Source organism: Hyla sarda, chromosome 12, assembly GCF_029499605.1.
Source record: "Hyla sarda isolate aHylSar1 chromosome 12, aHylSar1.hap1, whole genome shotgun sequence".
NCBI lineage: Eukaryota > Metazoa > Chordata > Amphibia > Anura > Hylidae > Hyla > Hyla sarda.
Genome location: NC_079200.1, coordinates 10,546,455 through 10,552,547, shown reverse-complemented (window position 1 = coordinate 10,552,547; position 6,093 = coordinate 10,546,455).

The window sequence follows — 6,093 nt, the reverse complement described above, 5'->3', positions numbered from 1 at the left end:
TAGGGGACAAGATGTCTGATTGCGGTAGGTCCGGCCTCTAGGACCCTATACGATCTCCGGTACGGCATCCTGGCTTTCTGAACATTTATGTTCAGGACGCTGGATTCGGGCGTCCGTTTTTGTGACACCACGCCCCCTCCATTCAGGTCTATGGGAGCGGGCGTGACGGACGTCACGCCCGCTCCCATAGACCTGAATGGAGGGGGCGTGGCGTGATGTCAGGAACACATCAATGCTAGTGCCGGCCCGGAGATTGTGGGGGATGAAATCTCTAGGGGCGGAGTACCCGTTAAATGATTTAACCCCGCAGCACACATTATTAAACTCCTCCCAGCTATAAGGAGGCCATGACGGACACTTACAGTATATGAAGGGAAATTGTTTTGTATAAGCCTAATAAAATGTATATTATTGTATTTTCTGTTAAAAATGCAAAAAGAAATGTAACCCTTTAACAGGTTACGGTTGTTAAAACTTTTTACATATTAGAGAGAGATGGCAAAAAGTTTTGATCGGTCGGGGTCTGTATGATGAGACCCCAACCCATCGCCAGGACAAACCGAGAGAAATGTGCGGCTCAGGGAAGGGGCTCCAAAGGCTTACTATAGAATCCATTTCCCACAGCGAGGATAGAGAAGAGCTCAGCAGTGTGCTTCTCCCAGTTGGTTCTAGCAGTGGGTGTGGATCTGAACACCTAGACCTCTACCGATCAAAACAAAACAAAAAAAAATAAAAATAATTTAATTGGCCATTTAAAGAGTAGGAGCAAATTCCCATAGCAAACCTATCCTTCCCTGGACAGTTCCTGATACTGACAGTGGTGTCAGCAGAGAACACTGTGGTCAGACAGAAAGGAAATTCAAATAGAAAAGAACTTCCTGTGGAGCATACAGCAGCTGATAAGTACTGGAAGGATTAAGATTATTAAATAGAAGTGATTTACAAATCAGTTTAACTTTCTGGCACCAGTTGATTTAAAAAAAATGTTTTCCAGTGGAGTACCCCTTTAAGGGCTTATATGCAAGTAGGCAGGGAAAGATCTTCTGGTTGAGCTCAGGACGCACTATTCCCTGCCCTTTGTGTGGTGTCCCGGTACAGGACTCGGTCCTGTACCTGTTTAAAGTCCTCTCAGCTAGAGTCCCTTCATTCCCATAGGGCTCTCCTGCAGGGCTTACCCCTGGTCGCCTCATATAAATTATGTATATTGTGTAATATATAGTATAATATAAATGTATAGGAAATATAACTGTATAGGACCTTGGCAGGTCATGTGACTATAATAATGGTTGTACTATTGTTTAAGGACCTTCTGGGGTCATGTGATGTACCCAGAGTTCACTGGGTTCAGGACTTATAGGTTTGCTGACCAATGAGCTTAGTCCAGCCCCTTATTATATAAAGGGCTGTAGCCACTAAATTCTCTCTCTTAGTTCCGGACTATCAAGCGAGCACAATCCGCCAATCAGAATAACTTCATTCAATTCATCTAGGCCAAAGCCTGAAAGAACCAGCAGCCACTAAACCGTGATTTACAAAGCTCAATCTACCAAATCCTGTGTGACTACTACCAGCTAAAATCTTATAATCAGCAGCACAGTGGCCTGCATAAAACAGCTCATTACTACAAATCCCAGCAAAGCCTGTGAGGAGCCCGTATCCCGGTTACCTCTAAAGAGACTGTTTCTGTATAAAGACTGTTGCATAAAATCTGCAAGTAAAGTTCTTCAGTTAATTCATAAAATCTGCTGTGGACATTCCGTTTCTTCCCTGCCGCTTCTGGGCCGGTTGGCGGCAGGAACCGTAAAGGGGTACTCCGGTGAAAAACTTTTTTTTTTATTTTTTTTTTATCAACTGGTGCCAGAAAGTTAAACAGATTTGTAAATTACTTCTATTAAAAAAATCTTAATCCTTCCTGTACTTATTAGCTGCTGAATACTACAGCGGAAATTCTTTTCTTTTTGAAACACAGAACTGTCTGCTGACATCACGAGCACAGTGCTCTCTGCTGACATCTCTGTCCATTTTAGGAACTGTCCAGAACAGCATATGTTTCCTATGGGGATTTCCTTTTACCCTGGACAGTTCCTAAAAATGGACAGAGATGTCAGCAGAGAGCACTGTGCTCGTGATGTCAGCAGAGAGCTCTGTGTTTCAAACGGAAAATAATTTCCACTGTAGTATTCAGCAGCTAATAAGTACAGGAAGGATTAAGATTTTTTTAATAGAAGTAATTTACAAATCTGTTTAACTTTCTGGCACCAGTTGATTAAAAAAATTTTTTAAAAGTTTTTCACTGGAGTACCCCTTTAACCCCTTAACGACGCAGGACGTATATTTACGTCCTGCGCCGGCTCCCGCGATATGAAGCGGGATCGCGCCGCGATCCCGCATCATATCGCGTCGGTCCTGGCGCTAATCAACGGCCGGGACCCGCGGCTAATATCACACATCGCCGATCGCGGCGATGTGCGGTATTAACCCTTTAGAAGCGGCGGTCAAAGCTGACCGCCGCTTCTAAAGTGAAACTGAAAGTATCCCGGCTGCTCAGTCGGGCTGTTCGGGACCGCCGCGGTGAAATCGCGGCGTCCCGAACAGCTGATCAGACACCGGGAGGACTCTTACCTGCCTCCTCGGTGTCCGATCGACGAATGACTGCTCCATGCCTGAGATCCAGGCAGGAGCAGTCAAGCGCCGATAATGCTGATCACAGGCGTGTTAATACACGCCTGTGATCAGGATGAGAGATCATTGTGTGCAGTGTTATAGGTCCCTATGGAATAACAATGATCAGTATAAGAGATCAGTGTGTGCAGTGTTATAGGTCCCTATGGGATAATAATGATCAGTATAAGAGATCAGTGTGTGCAGTGTTATAGGTCCCTATGGGATAATAATGATCAGTATAAGAGATCAGTGTGTGCAGTGTTATAGGTCCCTATGGGATAATAATGATCAGTATAAGAGATCAGTGTGTGCAGTGTTATAGGTCCTTATGGGATAACAATGATCAGTATAAGAGATCAGTGTGTGCAGTGTTATAGGTCCCTATGGGATAATAATGATCAGTATAAGAGATCAGTGTGTGCAGTGTTATAGGTCCCTATGGGACCTATAACACTGCAAAAAAAAAAGTAAAAAAAAAGTGTTAATAAAGGTCATTTAACCCCTTCCCTAATAAAAGTTTGAATCACCCCCCTTTTCCCATAAAAAAAAATAAAACAGTGTAAAAAAATAAATAAATACACATATGTGGTATCGCCGCGTGCGTAAATGTCCAAACTATAAAAATATATCATTAATTAAACCGCACAGTCAATGGCGTACGCGCAAAAAAATTCCAAAGTCCAAAAAAGCGTATTTTGGTCACTTTTTATAACATTAAAAAATGAATAAAAAGTGATCAAAAAGTCCGATCAAAACAAAAATCATACCGATAAAAACTTCATATCACGGCGCAAAAAATGAGTCCTCATACCGCCCTGTACGTGGAAAAATACAAAAGTTATAGGGGTCAGAAGATGACATTTTTAAACGTATAAATTTTCCTGCATGTAGTTATGATTTTTTCCAGAAGTACGACAAAATCAAACCTATATAAGTAGGGGATCATTTTAACCGTATGGACCTACAGAATAATGATAAGGTGTAATTTTTACCGAAATATGTTTTTTTTTCGATTTTGTCGCACAATGATTTTTTTTTCCATTTCGCCGTGCATTTTTGGGTAAAATGACTAATGTCAGTGCAAAGTAGAATTGGCGACGCAAATAATAAGCCATAATATGGATTTTTAGGTGGAAAATTGAAAGGGTTATGATTTTTAAAAGGTAAGGAGGAAAAAACGAAAGTGCAAAAACGGAAAAACCCTGAGTCCTTAAGGGGTTAAAGGAGTAGTCCAGTGGTGAACAACTTATCCCCTATCCTAAGGATAGGGGATAAGTTTGAGATCGCGGGGGGTCCGACCGCTGGGGCCCCCCGCAATCTCCTGTATGGAGCCCCGACAGCCCGCGGGAAGGGGGCGTGTCGACCTCCGCACGAAGCGGCGGCCGACACGCCCCCTCAATACAACTCTATGGCAGAGCCGAAGCGCTGCCTTCAGCAATCTCCGGCTCTGCCATAGAGATGTATTGAGGGGGCGTGTCAGCCGCCGCTTCGTGCGGAGGTCGACACGCCCCCTTCCCGCGGGCTGTCGGGGCTCCGTACAGGAGATTGCGGGGGGGCCCAGCGGTCGGCCCCCCCGCGATCTCAAACTTATCCCCTATCCTTAGGAGAGGGGGTACGTTTTTCACCACTGGACTACCCCTTTAACTCTAAGCAAACCTCACCCTGGCGTCACGACATTCAAGGGTTAATACCATCAGACCCTGTAACATTACCACAACACCCCAGACACCACAACTCTCCTGGTTCACCACATTTGTGAAATATATTTGCGGCTAGATTGTCAAGAAAATATGTTGCGGAGTAGAAATAAAGCTTCTTATTGACTTGGATAGGATTATAATTCGTGGTTCCAGGTGCACATGGAGTGATCTCCTCGGATCTCAAGGACTCTTGGTAACACAGTGTGACAAATGGCGGCAATTTCAGTACTGTAAGAAGAAATGGATTTGAGTGATTGACAGTATTTAGGACCTAATAGCATCTTTAAGCCAAAGATAACATTTAGCGTCAGCAGAACCTAATATAGTAAATTGTGAGCCCCGGCAAATGAGCTCTTACCGCGAATCGACAGCGTACGGCCAAGACTGCAACGGAACAAGAATATCTGCAATTGCCGTAATTGGACTATTTAGTTAATAGTCGTTCCCTTTCTCTTGGCTCTCTTGTGCTTTTTGTATATTGAATAAAAAAAAAAAATGCGAAACTCATCTTTGTTCCCGCTCAAAGGACACTAATGGTCTCTACTCAGGGGCCACAGGCAGGAGATGGGAGAAGTGTTCCTATGCTGGCATCATCGCTCCATCCTGTCGTTCTGTCGTAAATGATCATAATTGGCATTTAGCGTAAACGGCGGCTAAACGCCTGCAGGTGAACGTCCTTTATGGAGAAGCCTATACATACGACATTAAAGGGGTACTCCAGTGGAAAACTTTTTTTTTTTTTTTTTTTTTTTTTTTTAAATCAACTGGTGCCAGAAAGTTATACAGATTTGTAAATTATGTATAGAAAAATATTGCCCGGACCTTCCAAGGTAGTGTGATTTGATTAAATAGACAATAGGTGACTGGGTCGTACTCCAATAATAATTCAATGGTTATTTATTTAAAATGTATAGTGCATTACTCCTCACAGGGCCCTTGTGAGAAAGAACACATATAATAAATGTACAATATTAAACGATCTTAAAATGTAAAAATATTAAAAAGTATCACTGGCATATGAGATGGCTCTATATAGACAAATTCATATAACGTCTTTACGGTATTGTGAAGATGCAGTATAAATGTCCTTTTGTGTGGCAATTATAAATCAAAGTGGATACTCTGTTACCGGTCCTGGATGATGTGGCTCTGTCAGCTCCCGTGCCTGGATATCACAGTCAGCGGTCTTAGATGGTGCTGTGGCTTTGACTCTCAAGGTCCAGGTGTTATGCGGTGGTGGTCGTCCCAGGCTGGTGGCACTGGCAGGCGCCGATGATGGAATCGCCGGGAGACCGTGCGCTGGCAAGCGCCGATGGTAGATTTGTCAGGAGACCAAGCGCTGGCAGGCGCTGATGATATCGATCTCCTCACCGCTGGACTTGGAAGCCGGAGACTACACGCTGGGTAGATGGAACTTGCCTCGTGTAGATGGCGTGTGACGTCAGCTTGAGCCGCAGCTGGCCAGGTAAAATCAGGACCGGACACTAGTCTAGATCGACTAGTGCGTAGGAGATCCACAATGTGATGAATTTGCTCCGTGAGCAATAGCTTAAGTTCATGAAGAGCATAAATGCCAGTGAACAAGATTAATGTACAGGACTAGACGCGTTTCAGGGTTCTCAGATATGACCCTTTCCTCAGTAGTCATGATGGTTAATAACAATGTTTATCTATTTATAGGAGCACGAATCCCATGATTCAACAGTATTCTAAGTGATAACAAAAACAT